The sequence below is a fragment of the Castor canadensis genome, chromosome 16 (assembly GCF_047511655.1).
Source record: "Castor canadensis chromosome 16, mCasCan1.hap1v2, whole genome shotgun sequence".
Lineage (NCBI taxonomy): Eukaryota > Metazoa > Chordata > Mammalia > Rodentia > Castoridae > Castor > Castor canadensis.
The window spans coordinates 8,641,116-8,658,324 of NC_133401.1; the positions used below are offsets into that span (position 1 = coordinate 8,641,116).

General features: G+C 40.0%; 1 protein-coding gene across 2 annotated transcripts in view; it reads left to right on the forward strand.

Moving 5' to 3' along the window:
- Positions 1–11,686: 11,686 nt before the first annotated feature.
- The window catches only part of Znf540 (zinc finger protein 540), a 44,674-nt gene continuing 39,151 nt past the window's right edge, over positions 11,687–17,209 (forward strand). Inside the window, exon 1 of one of the 2 annotated variants that reach the window (XM_074058303.1) lies at positions 11,687–11,942. The gene's annotated coding sequence lies outside the window, so the exon portion shown is untranslated. Of the gene's footprint in view, positions 11,951–17,209 lie in introns of both variants that reach the window. The other variant, XM_074058301.1, reaches the window with a different exon arrangement.

The following is a 17,209-nucleotide window of genomic DNA, read 5'->3' on the forward strand; positions in this document are numbered from 1 at the left end:
TTTGCCCAAGTGAGTGAGAGCTGAGCAGGTATTGGTGGCCATAATTACAAATAATAACTCATTTGCTTACTGAGGCAGTGGTACCTCTGAATTATCAGTATGGAATATCCTCTCATTAGCCAAAGGACTTATATAAAGGCCTGAGATGACCAAAATTCAAGGTTTAAACTGTGATGCTGCTACTGAGTCCTTTATAGGGTATCTTTATGTTCTTCAATTATATAAGCCCTCTAGGACAGAGTTATAAAAGACACTATACAAAGTTGGTGTCTTTGCCTCTTCAGACTGAATTCAACTTAAAGATCTTCAAGACTGAAGGTCTTCCTCTGTTTCTTAATATTAGAGCAGTTTTCTATATTATGATTTTTCTCATATTGAATAAGGGATGAAAGGTACTTAAAACTTATCTATATTCCTTACATTTGCACAATTTTTCACTGGTGGAAATTATCTGATGAAGAGTAGGGGATATAGAATGGCTTTGAGTGGTCTTTTCTTCACAGATAATTTTGACTTCCCTGTTCACTTTCAAAGTTGCTGTTGCCCTCCATATTGTCTCCAGGGTCATAGTCAAGTTTATAGTTGATGAGTTTCCCCCATATTGCCCCACTGGAGTGATTTCATTTCATAATTCCTTTTTCTGGAGATGACATTTTGTCTCACAACTGGATTCCAAGTCTGAAAAATAAGCAAATTCTTGCTTTTTTATATGAACAAATGACATGAAACTTCCAAAGTAAAAATGATAGATAAAATGAAAAAAAACAACAACAATTCTCTGAAGAATGGAATGACTTAAACAGTGCTCAAACATTTTGTGAGATTTTTTAAAAAGGTAACATGGGAGAACATGGTGAGCTTACAGAGAAGGAAGTAACTAGGGAAATAATTAAGTCAGTGGCTTTCAAACTTTGGAATGGTTTAAAAATTCCAAAGACTATAAAATAACGACAAAAACTCTCTCCCGGAAATAAACAGATGTGTTTGGCTGAACAGTCTATCCATTAACAAATTCTATATACTCTCCTAACAAAATTTATCAAAATCTGGGGACTGAAGGTGTGTCTTGGTGCTAGAGTACTTGCCTGTAATGTGTCAGGTCCTAGGTTTGATCCCTAGCACCACCAGAAAAAGAACCTGACTACCCGTACTATTACCACAGTAGGTCAAAACCCCCATCTTCTCAGTAATAATCTCACACAGTGGTCTCCCTGTTTTCATCCTTGTTCCTACAATGCATTCTTTACTCCAATGCCACATGAATTATTTCAAAATGTAATTCATATCACATTATTCCCCTTCTAAAAGTCTTTCAATGGTATACCACCCAAAACAAACCCCAAAATCCTTACTAAGGCCCACCAGATGCAATACAAGCTTGTCCTTGATTACTTTTCTGGTGTAATCTCCTACTCTCCTAGTTATTCCTTGTGCTCTAGCCCCAGTGGACTCCTAACTGTTCAAAAATGCCAAATCTATGCCTTTGTGTTCACTATTCCCTCTTTTTGGAATGGTCTTCCTCCAGATATTCCCTCCCATTCTCTCACTTCAGTTTTCTGATTAAATGTCAAATTATTAAAACATCCAATTACATCATCCAATCACAATTATACTGCATGTTCTGCTAATGGAAACCACTTTTAATGTTCACCTATTGTTTTTCTCTCCCATGCTTACTCAACATAAGGACTTTGTTTAGTTACTGCTTTATCACTAGTGCTTAGAATCATTACTTACACATTATTAACATACAATATTCATTAATAATTTAAAAATGCAAATGTTCTTCACTCATAAATCTCCCCAGATATCTCTGATACAAAACTAAGTTTGAGAATAATATTCAACAGTTTATGCATGAAGTCAGAGTACAATCCCAACTCCTACTCATGGGTTATAAACCCTGTATGATCCAATTCTTGACCTTTTTGATCTCATTTTGAGTCACTACCATCTTTAGGAACAATGCTCTAATCATAGTCTTTCCCATTTGGACTTTCCATATCCTGGTCCATCAGCCAGGAATGCTCTCTTAGCAGCCAGTTCTTTTTTTTTTTTTTTCTTTTTATCTCAAATGTCCTAGCTTAGATGCCAGCTACTCAGAAAAACTGCCCAATAACCAGATGGGGCCACGACAAATCTTTATTCTCTACACTTGTACACTAGTCCTCATTTTGGCTTCCATTTTTGCACTTCTAGAATTACATTTCATCCATTTATCTGTTGATCTTCCCACCCCTAGCTTCAAAAGTGTAGAAAACATGCTCATTGTATTTTATAGCTAGTCCCCAGGACATAGTATGCATGCAATGCTTTGTTCTTCCCCAAATGTACTTTTCTAGTTCTTCCTTTCTGGTGTTTTCTATTCAAGGTCAAATGCTCTTATATTTCCCAGAACAGTACCACTACAATGTTTTACAAACGGTGACAATTTTATACAATAAAAAAAAATTTACAGTATTCTGAATAGAGAAGTTAGTAGACAAGTATACTTTTCAAATGTAGGGAGGGATGCTCTGTGTGATGGAACTGGATTACCAGGCACAGACTTTCTGACAACGGCTGCATGTAGGATGTAGAATGTAAGTAGAGCAGGGTAATGGGAAGGTAACAGGAAAGTAAGTTCAAGTTTAAACAGCTTTGTAGAAATAAGACTCTGAAACTTGAGTAAACATGCTGAGTACATAAGCAAAGACAAAACAAGTATGTCATGAAATAATATTTATCTTTGTTAAGTATGATGCATTTTATTTTCTCTCCTGATTTTTTTTTTCCAATGGTGCTGGGGTTTGAACTCAGGGTCAACACCTTGAGCCACTCCACCAGCCCTTTTTTGTGATGGGTTTTTCTGAGATAGGGTCCCCCAAACTATTTTCCCAAGCTGAGGCAAATGAGGATCACAAACTGTGATCCTCCTGATCTCTGCCTCCTACGTAGCCAGAATTATTGATGTGAGCCACTGGCACTAGTGCTCCTCTTTTATTTTATTTAAAAACAACAACAAATGCTGCTTATAATGTATCATGTCATTTTCATAACCCCTAAAAGGTTCTGCCAGGCCTGCCCCACTCAGCTTCTCCAAATCCCCCTTTTGCCTCTATTCTCCATCTCCACGGAGATATACCTCATACACATCAAGCTCCATCTCCTTATGGACTTCAATACACTGCTCCCTCTGATAGGAATGCTTTGCCCTTTCTCTTTACCCTTAGCCTTACTGCCTGCTTTCCATCCTCTCAGGACTCACCTGAAAGTTCACATACTTTAGCACTTCCTGAGAAATCTTCCCCAGTCCCAGACTCCTGTAATGATGCAACAACTGTAATTCTCTTGTTTGTTAAGACAGTCACTCCACTCACTGCAGTCTATGAGTAAGTTCCCCATAGCTCTGGCCACTGGTAAGACCTCTACATCCCACTATTATGGCTGGCTTCTGCTAGGAGGTGTAACCTTCCATCTCAGTGTATCAACCCTACTATGTTTAGGTTGTAGCAGGAATAAGCACCCACCTTCCCCAAAGAGAGCACCAGGATGAATTCTATAATGCCTAATTAGCTGGTATCACAGTATCCTGAAAGCCATGGTTTCCTGGGTCCTTGGTAATCACTAGTCCTCTAATCCCACAGCCCTAATAATTGCCCATGGCTTCAAATCATCAATATTGCTTTGCTCTGCAAATTCAAACTACAAACAAATCCACAGCCAAACTATGCTAGCAACTTGAAGACTATAGACATTAATTCCTTTAATAGTATCATGAGCTCTTGCTAGATAACTAACCTAGCCTGACAGCCAACTATTAACCTAACTGGAGAATTATTTGTAGGAATAGTATCATTTTCATGACTTTTTTTGTAAAGGCCCTGCACATGGTAGACAAGAGCTCTACCACTGAGCTCCATTCCTCCACCAACCTAAGATTGAATATACTAATCACAGCCCTGAATTCCCTCTGTATATTAATCATAACACAATGAGAAAAATTCACACATCACACTAATAATACTAAACCATCACTCATATAAGAAAATACTCATATATATATATATATATATATATATATATATATATATATATCCTACCTTTATTATTCCTACCACTTAACCCCCAAATTATTCTAGGACCTTTGTACTATAAATTTATAGTTTAAATAAAATATTAGAGTGTAAATGCACATCGCAAGACCTTGGGTTTAATCCTCTGCCACATACACATGCAGTCTCTCTCTCTCTCTCTCTCTCTCTCTCTCTCTCTCTCTTTCTCTCTCTCTTTCTGAATCTAATAACAGCAGCTTAAAACTCCTTATTACCAAAAAGGAATGCCTTCATATGGCTCTCTCAACTTTTAAAGGATAAAAGTAATCTGTTGACTTTAGGAGCCAAAAATTCCTTTTATTTCAGTGTATCTCCTAATAAAATATTTATTCCCTTCTCCATCATAATCAGATTTATATTATCAAGGACATGATTTCTATTATACTCAAACATATGAGAATTGCAGCAAACTGTCATACTCTACCCCAGCCCTGACATTCTCCCACTAACCTGGCTTCTCCGATCCGGTTTGGTCTTCACTCATGACCACTAGCAGTTATAGACTAGTCTCTGCTTCACTCTATTCCAGCACAATAGTCACAGCATGAATTCCCTAATTAACCTGCTGTTATGTATTAATAGAAAGTAACAAGCAATTTAAGCATTAATAATATGCTGAGGTGCGGCTACCCCTTTATTCACAGCAATCTCTGTCATAACACAAAATATTAAAAATCATGGCATTTTCCATCTCATGCCAAACAGGTCTCCTAATGGTTACTTCTGTCATCAGTCAACACCTAGCACCACTACACAGGAATTCTTTAAAGCTACACTGTTTGTATGCTCTGGATACATTATTCATAACCTCAACCATGAGTAACATATTACAAAGGTAGGAAGCCTATTTAAAACTGCACTCTTAACTCACGCTCAGGAGCCTCGCACTTACAGATACTACTGCAACGATTTCACAACTGAAGCTGAAAATGTGTCAAATACCAAGCCCTGTTAATCACATTTATCATCACCCCTTTAATTCAGGCTGTTTACACTGCCTGAATTATTTTTGTCACACATCTAGGACCTCACCTTTCAACATTAATTCAAATCAATGAAAATAATCTCCTCCTAACTAATTCAATTAAACATCTTGCAATCCACAGTATTTTCAGTGAACATTTTGTCTCCAACAATATTATTCCTATAACTATTTCTCAAATGACTAAGCTATTCTACCAAAAACTCTCACCTCTCACCATAACTACCTTAGGTTTCATTGTAACATTAGAACTCAACCTACTACCATGTCAAATTTAAATCCTTCTCCCAGATGCACAAAATTTCCAGCCTTCTGGGTTTTTTCCTAATAGTTGTGAATTTAAGTTGAAACCAAGGAAAATCCTACAGCCCTTAAGAATGATGCTAAATCTATTCTGACTGTACTCTATACACGGAACAATGAAGCCTGGAGGACAGTCCATTTCTTTACAGCATGGTTTGACAGATACTGTTGCAATCTACTCTGTTAAGCAGATACCTTTCAAAATATGACTCCTCAGTGACAATGCATCTGGTCAGACAATAGCTCTGATAGAGCTAATAAATAATTGGTCTCTGCCCAACAATTATTAGTGTGACTTCTACTAAAACAAGTAACAACACATAATAGCAAAGGATGCTATTACCAATGACCCTATCTTGAAAATATTCAACACAAAAAAGGGCTGAAAGAGTGGCTCAATCAGTAGAGCACCTGCCTAGCAAGCATGATCCCTGAGTTCAAACCCCAGTACCAGTAAAAAACAAAAACAAAAATAAAAAACCACACATTTGCTGGCTATAGATACTTGTCCACGTTTAAATTTAAAAGAGCAAGTAGGAGAAAATACAATTCAAAAAATACATAAAGGATTGTCCTAAAAGAAACTAAAGGTAAGTAGGAGTTGGGAGGGAGGTCTCTTTGGGAACTCATACTGATACAGGTTACCTGTTCTCCCCAGCTGTCAGGCCTTTGTTCCACAGGCCTTCGATAGGAAATTCACACAAACATCTCAGTGTTACCACCTCACGGTCACCTCACAGACCAACTGCATTGTTACCAGCAGCAGCTGCCTTTGTGTGACCAGCCCTTCTTCACCTGAGTTCTTTCCTCTTGTCATGGCTCTCACCACCACACAAGGCTCCTTTTCTTCCTCCAATAAGGAAGACGCATTTGGCTTAGGGATTGGACATCCGGCTTAAAAGAAAACAAATGGGACATGTTGATGCTAATGAAAAGTCAAGATTCAAATCTAGTTCCTCAGTCATCAAGGAAAAGAGACATTCGCAGGAAGTGACAGAGCTTTAAAAACTGAGAAATAAGAAGCTACACAGTGGAGCCACACATGGTGGCACATGCCTGTAATTCTAGCTACTCAAGAGACAGAGATCAGGAAGATCAGAGTTCAAGGCCAGTCAGGCAAAAAGTTCTCCAGATCCCAACTCAACCAATAAAAAGCTGGGTGTGATGGCATGTGCTGTCATTCCAGCTACATGGGAAGCATAAATAGGTGGTGGCCCTATTGAGATAAGTGAATCACATTGATGACTTTACTGGTGAATGGGCTATTCAGAAGCGCGGCCTAGTTGAAAGAAGGCCAGCTGAGGACTCTATGTCTTGTCCCTGGATCCCCTGCCCTGTCTCTCTGCTTTCTGGCTGCCATGAAGTGAGCAGCTTTCCTCTGTCACCCTTCTGCCATGATGCCTCACCACATGGAGCCAAGGACCATGGACAGAAGCCTCTGAAACTGTGAGCCAAAATAAATCTCTCCTTTAAGTTGTCTCTTCTCAGGTTATTTCATCACAGCAAACAACAGCTGACTACCACACTTAGGAACAGAAATCAGAAATTCACAATGAAGGAGTTAGAAATTATGGGGAGACAAATTCTGAATGTTATGTAAGATGATCCTACCCACTGAGGTCAGGTCATTTGCTGTAGGTCTCCAACATCACATCCCTGCACACCTTCCTCTGGCCAAGGTCTAGACTTTTCCATTCTTCCTGGCAGAAGTTGATGACCACATCCCTGGAAGTCACCAGTCATTGAAACTATAAATCCATTCATTATTTGAGAAAATATGGTTATGATTTAGAGGTGAAATGAGAAAAGGATGGAGGAAGTTATTGAAGGAAAGGGATGACACAAAAGACAGAACACCATGACTGAATACCTATAATATTAGTGGTCACTGAAGGAAACTGGTTGCCCAAACTCTAATATCAATTTGATTCTTTTTTTTACTTTTTTTTTTTTTTTGGCAGCACTGGGGTTTGAACTCAGGGCCTCACACTTGCTGCTTGCTAGGCAGGCACTATTACCACTTGAGCCACTCCTCCAGCCCTTCAACCTGATTCTTTTTTTTCAGTACTGGGGCTTGAACTTAGAACCTACATCTTGAGCTCTATTTTTGTGAAGGGTTTTTTGAGACAGGGTCTCATGAACTATTTGCCAGAGCTGACTTTGAACCGTGAGCCTCTTGATCTCTACCTCCTGAGTAGATAGACATGACAGACACTGGAGCTGGCTTCAACCTGATTCTTTTTTTTTTTATTCATATGTGCATACAATGCTTGGGCCATTTCTCCCTCCTGCCCCCACCCCCTCCCTTACCACTCACTCTGCCCCCTCCCTCTCCCCCCCACCCCCTCAATATCCAGCAGAAACTATTTTGCCCTTTTTGTTGTAGAGAGAGTATAAGCAATAATAGGAAGGAACAAGGGTTTTTGCTAGTTGAGATAAGGATAGCTATACAGGGAGTTGACTCATGTTAATTTCCTGTGCATTTGTGTTACCTTCTAGGTTAATTCTTTTTGATTTAACCTTTTCTCTAGTTCCTGGTCCCCTTTTCCTATTGGCCTCAGTTGCGTTTAAGATATCTGCTTTAGTTTCTCTGCGTTAAGGGCAACAAATGCTAGCTAATTTTTTAGGTGTCTTACCTATCCTCACCCCTCCCTTGTGTGCTCTTGCTTTTATCATGTGCTCAAAGTCCAATCCCCTTGTTGTGCTTACCCTTGATCTAATGTCCACATATGAGGGAGAACATACGATTTTTGGTCTTTTGGGCCAGGCTAACCTCACTCAGAATGATGTTCTCCAATTCCATCCATTTACCAGCGAATGATAAAAATTTCATTCTTCTTCATGAATGCATAAAATTCCATTGTCTATAAATACCACATTTTCTTGATCCATTCGTCAGTAGTGGGGCATCTTGGCTGGTTCCATAACTTGGCTATTGTGAATAGTGCTGCAATAAACATGGGTGTACAGGTGCCTCTGGAATAACCTGTGTCACAGTCTTTTGGTATTGCTGGATCAAATGGTAGATCAATGTTTAGCTTTTTAAGTAGCCTCCAAATTTTTTTCCAGAGTGTCAACCTGATTCTTGATTACTCTTGGGCCTCACACTTGCTAGGCATGCACTTTACCACGTAAGTCATACCCCCAGCCCTTTTTGCTTTAGTTATTTTTTGGATAAGATCTCACATTTTTTTCCCAGGCTGGCTTGGACCATGATCCTCTTACTTATACATCCTGCACAGCTGGGATTACAGATATATATTCCCCCACACCCAGCTTTTTTGTTGAGATGAGGTCTTGCTAGCTTTTGCTCAGCTGGCCTCCAATCACAATCCTCTGGATCTCCACCTTCCAAGTAGCTGAGATTATGGGTGTGAGTCATTGCACCCAGTCAATAAATAATTCTTAATAAAAATAACTTATTCCCTTCTCTTCTCTTCTCTTAAAAATATATAACTGTTGAAAGAACATGCATCTGATATATTTTATTTGCTCCTACTTTCCATGTTCCAAGATGGTGAATGCCAGTCCAGGTGCACAAAGACATCACTCTGTACTGGAACATCTGGTCATTTCCAAGGACACCTGACTAAATGATTACCCTCTCTCATTGGTTGCTGGACAAGAGGGCTATGGTAGGCACAATAATGGCTTTCTAAAAATCCCACATTGTATTCCTGGAACATATAAATACATTACCTAACATGGCAAAAGGGAATTTGCAGGGGTAGTTAAATTGAATGTCATGACATGGGGGAAATGACCTGGATTATCTGATTGAGCCTAATGTAATCACAAGGGCATTTATAAGGGATAGAGGGAATGTGGTGCTGAGGGCAGAGGTCAGAATGATGTCACTGCTGGCTTCGAGAGTGCAGAGAACCACAAACCTCTAGAATCTGAAAAACACAGGAAACAGATCCCCCTCAAGAACCTCCAGAAAGAACACAGCTCTGCTGATACCTTGTTTCAGAGCCCTGTCAGACCAATTTCAGACTTCTGATCTCCAGAAGTATGAGATAATAATTTTGCCGTTCTTTTAAGAAAAACTTGTTGTTTGGGCCACTAAGTTTGTAGCAATTTGTTACAGCAGCAACAGTTATGCAAACAGCAACATCCTTCCCTTCACAAGACTTGGTTCCCACTCAATCTTAAAAGCTTGACAGAAAATCTTGCCTCACAAGGAGCCTGAACATTCGACAGAAATGCTGTAACTTTCAAGTAGAAAAACTATGTTTGTAGAGACCAAGTTTTGTCATATATTCCACTTAACCACTCATCTTTATCTCATCAAACCATGGTAATAATACTGCTATTAAGGGGACATATATATATTCCCTCAGGGATCCTAGCTGAAGACTGCTCATGGAAAATGTACAATGACTGGATGAAGCACTATTTGGAAAAAGGGGAAAGCACTTAGAGAAGATTGGGGCACCTAGCTACTATCACTGAAATGGGGGAAGTCTGGGAGCAGTTCTCTTTCGGGGGCCAAAAATGCTGAAAATACTGGGATAAATAAATCTAATGTTAACATCACACAAGGAAAGAAAAAACAGCAATATAATAGGGAGTGGTTTTTAGAACTATCAGAACTGATCGGTTTTCTGGGTTCCTCTCACAGGAGTCCAAATAAGCCAGTGCTGGAGAAAGAAAAGAGGCCATAATATAAGACTTGCCTCAGTACTCACAAAATGAGAAGCTCTGGGCTACCTTACTTCATCTCTTTGAGGGAGTTAGAAAAACCTCAGCCCTCCTGCCAATCCATGGAAACTAGCTATAACAGATGGAAACCTGTCAAAAGAAAAGAAAGCCAACAGCCATTAAATATTTTAAAATGTTCATGCTCATTTACATAAGAGAAATCCAAATTCAAACTAAATTAAGAAGACTTCCAGTTCTAAGAATTGTTCAGATTTTACTGGACTAACTTCACTGTAGACATAACTACCAGATCTGGATGTAATCCAAAAAGCAGCCAACTGAAAGTTCTTGGGAATGAGCAGAAGCAGCATTCCCACCTAAAACGTACAATCTAAATCAAATCACAAAGAAATGCCAAACACACAGTCAACAAAATCACTGGCCTGTAATCTTCAAACATGTCAAGATCACAAAGGATCAAAGAACAGGAACTATTTCAGATGAACTAGACCAAAAAGAAGTGAAAACTACATTAAATGTATGATCCTAAATACTATTCTGGATTAGATCCCTGATCAGAAGAACAGGATTCAAACAACTGGTGAAATTCTCTTATGAACCCTGGATGAGATAATTAGGGCTACCTACATTTCTTCATTTTAATAAGTGAAATATAGTACTTGGAAAGTGCACTGATACACTTATTGATAAAGGAAAATGATGTCTAACAATTCATATCTAAGTGTCTCAGAAAAAGAAGTACTTATGTAGGGAGAGAGCAGACAGAAAAGCAAAATATTAAGCACTCAGTGACTCTGAAATGACAAATGAGAAGTTTTAGTGACTTTCTATAACTATAATATTATGCCAAAATAATTTTTTTGTGGTGCTGAGGATCAAATCTAGGTCTTCAGTCCGACCAGACCAGTGCTCTAACACTGAGTTACACCCCCCAGTCCTCAAACCGAAAGTTTTAAAATTCAAGGAACACCTTCCACACCACCCTCGTGCCAGGGAGGTGCACGTCTTTCCCACAGGTCTCTGAAGGCTGCTGAAGGTGCAATGGGACACCTACTACAGTGGTCGTCTTCCTTCCATGCCACTCCCAGCGTAAGCTCTCTTCAAGAGGGCAGAGGTGCGCTGGGGTCCAGTGGCTAGATGGCAGGTGAAGCCATCCCATGGTCACCCCAGCGCGCACACACATCCAGAGTAAAGTAACACCAGCTATATACTCTCCCCTCCTCATCTAGGTCCGTGTGTAATCAACTTACAGTAATGCAACACACCTAGCAGCACCACGCCACCGCCGCTCCCGGAACCAAAGTGACAGCAGCAATTGTGCCCGCGGAAAGGTGTGCCGCTACCCAACTCCTGCCGTAGCGACTTCCACGGATAACAAGCTAGGAGCTCTGCGAGCTAGAAGAAATGAAGTTCAAAGCCAGCGCCGTCCCCTTTCCTGTCAGTACCTAGGCCCTGCCGACACTCAGGCATCCTCAGCACCGTCGGGGAGCTACTTTCCCCACATTCCAAAGCAAACGGCCCGCCGAGTCTGGCGACACTGCCCCTTCACCTGCCCCTGCGCCAAGACGCAAGGGCGAAACTGTGCGAAATAGCGCGGCGGCGGCGCGGCGCCCTCTGGGAAATGTAGTCTGAAAACTAGAAACAGGCCGGACCCTTATTAAAGGAAACCCAGCGGCAGCGTCAGACCGTGTGGTCCCGGATACAGCAAGCCCGTTGTTTCTGGAACTGTGATTGTCACCGTACTGTGGTTTGAGCCGTTTTACTCGGGGACTCCTCAGAATTTCTAGAAAATCTCGCACAAAAGACGTTACGACTGGCCATGATACCTTCATGGAAATGTAGTTCTGGGCTGGAAAAGCAGCGAAAGACTGGGACCCAGCTCTGGCCCGACACAGCAGGTGCCATGGTAACCAGGTTGCTACTCTAGGGTGTTGGGGTATGACGTACTTCTGGGCCCTGTGTCCCTAAATGCGAGTATTCGGTGGGAGGAGGAGGAGGAGGGGGACGGTGGCCATCCCTGTGAATGACATGTCTGTCCCATTGTGCTTGACGTTGAGCGGGGATGTTTGAGGTTCCTAGCGGTCCATTTGAGATTGTGGGTGAAGGAGTCTCTGGGCAGGTTTGGCTATAGCCTTGTGGGTCATGCCTGCTATTAATGCATTTTGTTGGTTACGAAATTGAGAATAGATTCTATGGAGTTTTATAAATTAATGATGTATTGAGAGTTCACTTGTGGTGTTGAACGTGGGAAAAGAAGTGTGTGAACTCAGTATTTTGAGAGTGGGCAGAATTAAGTGCTCTCCATGTTACCTGAACCAGGAACCAACAACGCTGGAGGGAGGAGATCTCTAAAAGGGAGAAGGCCTCCTCCTGGCCCTTGGGTACTGAGTTTGTGATGTTGTAAAACAGAGAATTTTAGGACACATCGAGAGAGAGCCCAATAAAAATTATTAGTAAAGCAAGGCAAAACAATGATAGAAACATAGTACACAGCCTCAGACATGGGTGCTGGCACTTCTGATAACAGGTGCAATGAGTGCTACTGTAGCATCAGGGGTATTTATGGTGAAAAGTGGTGAAAATTTACCTTAGGAAAAATGCTCCTCCTTGTTCTGATACTTGGTATAATTAGTTGCTTTTGCCGTTACACTGTCATCAGTTGGGACCGATTCAAATGTTGGTGAGCCTGTTCAATAAATTTGAGTCACTATGACATAGATGTTTGAACATTCCTTTAAACAAAGAATGGATCCTCCCAGATGCTCCCTTCAGGACAAGTGTACATCTTTGCCATCAGTATTTTTCTTTGTAGACACTTTTTGAGCTCAGAGGAGTCATTTTTCCATGATTTCTTTCCCAGAGTAAGTGTGGTTAAGATATCCTTGCTCTGTTCTCATAGTGAACTATTTTTGGGCAAGTGGGCAAGGTCAGGGGGACAGAGCTGCTCTTGTTCCCCCCTCCCCCTTTTATCTTTTTAGTAAATATTGCAGTTTGTTGAGGGAGTGTAAGGCTTGCAAGACATAAAGCAGTATCTGTGTGTTTAATCAAGCTATTCATTAGGACAATACTTACTTGTCAGTTCCATTGCCTCAATTTCCCTGATCTATCCTGCCTCACATATATCTCCCAGGGTTGGTTTTCTCACCTGTGCCGTGAATGAAACAGCCACGGAATGCTTTGCAATAATAGAACTCCCTACAAAACTGAATTCCATTTTTAAAAAATATCTGTGCTACTCAGTAGCACAGCCACTGGCCACGTCTACCTATTGAGAATTGTGGCTAGGTTAGACTGAAAAACTGGATTTTTTATTTGAATAAATCTAATCTAAACAGCGGTATGTAGCTACGTATGCCTAGGGTACAGGGCAACCTGGAGCATCAATTTGCCTTAAAAGATTTAAAAGGGATAAAATTAAAGTAACTCATTTAGCAAAATTTGAACATGAATTTATCTCGAAAAGAAGAGATGATAGTCTGCTTTTTATTTTTTATTTATTTATTTTTTTATTATCATTGTACTGGGGGTACATTGTGACATTTACAAAAGTTTTTACAATATATCATAGTTGAAGTCACCACCTCCATCATTCTTCTTTATCCCCCCTCCCCCATTCCTGGAACAGTTTGAACAGGTCTCATTTTTCCATTTTCTTACATGAGTGCATAATATTCCACCACATTCACACTCCTACACCCTTTCCCTACCTCCTAGTCTTTGTTTTATAATTGAAAAAATCATTTTATAAAGTCAAGCAACATTACATATACAACTGAGTGATTTTTTTTCTTTTTTTGCTTGAATTTTTTATTTTTAAGACTTGAACTCTGGGCCTTCACCTTGAGCCACCCCACCAGCCCAATTTTTTGTGATAGGGTTTTTGGAGATAGGGTCTCATGAACTATTTGCTTGGGCTGGCTTCAAACTGCAATCCTGATCTCTGCCTCCTGAGTAGCTAGGATTACAGGCGTGAGCCACCAGCACCTGGCAACTGAGTGATTTTTTAACATACTCAGACAATCACCACACACAGATAATGGTAATATTCTCAAGACATTGCTTCCTTGTGCTCCATCCCAGTCATTCAAACTTCACCAAGAAATGACTATTATTTGGTTTTCTAGCTTCAGAGGCTAGTTTTGGGTATATTTGAACTTGATTTGAATGAAGTCAAATCAATGATGTGTGTCTAGCTTGTTTCCTTCCACACTGACTCCCAAGATGAGTCCTTCATGAGTGTAGCAATGTCTTGCAATCAGCCACTAAACGTGAGACTTTGTGGGCCAAATGATCTCTCCTACAACTACTGAACTGGTTTACTATGGCATGAAAATATGTGTAAACAAATGAGTATGCGTATGTTCCAAAAGACCCTTTTATGAACATGGAAATTTGAGTTTCATGTAACTTTCACTTGTCAGAAAATACCATTCTTAATTTTTCCAACCATCTAATAATCCGATAATTTTTTTTGAAGTTTTAGCAAGGATTTATTTTAGTATAAGAGGATAAAGTATAGAAAAGGTGTTGCGGGGAGACAGAAAAAGAGAGAGAAACTTTTCCTATTTGCCATGTAGGAAATGGGAGCAGATTACTTATAGTAGACCATAAAAAAATGTGATGAGCCAGATTTGGTGTGCAGGCTGGTTTTCCAACCCCAGCCGTAATGTATCCATTTTCCATTGATTGATATGTGTGTGGCTTCCACTTTTTTGCTGTCAGGAACAAAGCCTCCATGAACATTCTTCAAGTACCTTTTGGTAGACATAGCATTCATTTCTGTTGGGACCCTAAGAATGGAAGTGTTGGGTGTAGCATAGCCATATTTAGCTATATAAATATGGTTGTGCCATTTACACTTCTACCAGAGAAGATGTTCCAGCTGCTTTTGTCAGTCTTTTTAACATTTTGCAACAGTAGTAAGTGGGTAGTGGGAATTCAGCATGATTTTAATTTTCATTTTCCTGATGAATACACACTTTAGCTGTTTGTTGGTCATTTGAATATGTTGTATATTTAAATATCCTTTATGTTGAACTCTCAACCATTTTATTAAAATCAGTTTGTGTCTTTTTCTGTTTGTTTGTAGTCATTGTGTATCTTGGAATATGAAGCCTTTGTAGAATATATATATTACAGATATCTTCCCCAGGCTATTGCTGGCCTTTTCAATCTGATAATGAATTCTTTCTGAAGAACCATGTCCTTAATTTGGCTTAAATTCAATTTGTTAATCTTTTATTTATACTTTATGGCTCATTATATTTAAAAAAACCCTTTGCCTACTATGAGGAGCAATTTTAAAAGCAGTTTTACTGAGATATAATTACACATCATAACATTTTCCCATTTAGAGTATTCACTGTCTTTGAGCATATTCACAGTCATGTCACCTTCCTCACTGCCTAATTTAATTTTTAAAAAATTTTGTGGGTTTTGTTTTTTTGAGACAAGTTACTCGGGCTGACCTCAATAAGCCATGCATTACTGCATGTGGCTGCTCACGGTCTATTTTTAGAACATTTTCATCAACTGAAAAAATAAAAAACTCTATACCCATTAGTATTAGTATTAGTCATTCCCAAGTCCTGTGCCATACAGCTGGTCCCCAGTATAGGATTGCTTGTTCTGAATATGCCATATGAATGGAATCAGACAATATGTGTTGGGTACTTTTGTGACTGGCTCTCACATCACACATGTACCAGTGTATTATTTTTTTCTATTGGTGTATTCTGTTGTATTGTTATGTCAAACTTGAAGTTGATAGAGATTTGAGTTCTTTCACATTTTGGTTATTATGAATGATACTGCTAGAAATTTGAGTAAGCATGCATATATTTTCAATTTGCTTGGGTATCTGGGAGTAGAATTGCTGAATCACCTGCATCATTTTTGAGGCCTACCAAACTGTTTACTATGGCGGCTGCACTATTTTACTCTCTGTCAGAAATGCAAGAGGGTTCCAGTTTCTTCACATCTTTAGCACTGTTTGTTATTGTCTCCTTTGTTCATTTTAACCATTCCAGTAGATGGAGAAATGTCTCTTTCAGTCTTCCAGGGAGTTTGTCTGTTTTTGGTAATAGGAATGGAACACAGGGCATGGAGCATGTAAGTACGTGTTATACCACTGAGTACACTCTCAGCCCCTGCCCACTTTTCATTTGGTTATTTTTCCTTTTATTGTTGAGTTATAACAGTTTACATATGTCTGAATATAAGTCACTTATTCAGGTTTTTTTGCAAATATCTTCTCCATTTCTGTGGGTTGTCTTTTATTTATTTTTGCTGATATCCTTTGAAACAAAACATTATTTTGATGAAGTCCAATTTATCTTTTTTTTTTTTTGGTTGCTTGTGCTTAGTAGCACATTGAAGAAACCATGCCTAACCCAAAGCCACAGAGGTTCATGCCTGTGTTTTCTTCTAGGGGTTCAGTGGTTTCAGCTGTCATATTTAGGTAGTATTGTGTGAGGTACAGATCCAAGTTCATTTTCTTGTGTATGGGTACCCTGCCCCTGCACCAAATAGTTGAAAACATGCTTCTTCCCTATGCAAGTTGTATGGCATCCTTGTGAAAAGTCACTCAACTATAAATCTGAGGATTTATTTCTGGACTCTTCTTTCTTTATTTTCCTCTCCAAACATCACACTGACTGCTGGCATCCTCACATCAGCTCTGCCTTTGCTCCTCTTGCTCATGCTACCCAGTGCCTGGTACACCATCCTACAGCTGTGCCCACAGGAAGGGCAGCAGGCTGGCTGCAGCCCCAGGGAGCCATACCAAGCATCACTTCACGCATTAATTTTTTTTGGCAGTTCTGGGGTTTGAACTTAGGGATCTATGCTTGCTTGGCAGGCACTCTGCCACTTGAGCCATACCGCTAGTCCTTATTTTTCAGAAAGGGTCTTGAGTTTTTGCCTGGGTCACAATCCTACTACCTATGCCTCCCACATAGCTGGGATTGCAGGAGCATACCACCATGCCCAGCTTGTTTATTGAGAATGGAGTCTTGCTAACTTTTTGCCCAGGCTGGCCTCAAACCTTGATACTCCTGATCAATGCCTCCGGAGTAGCTTGGGTTTCAGCTATAAGCCACTGTGCCCAGCCCTTTCTTGTTTGTTTTCTTGCAGTGCTGGGGATCAAACATAGGGCCATGTGCAT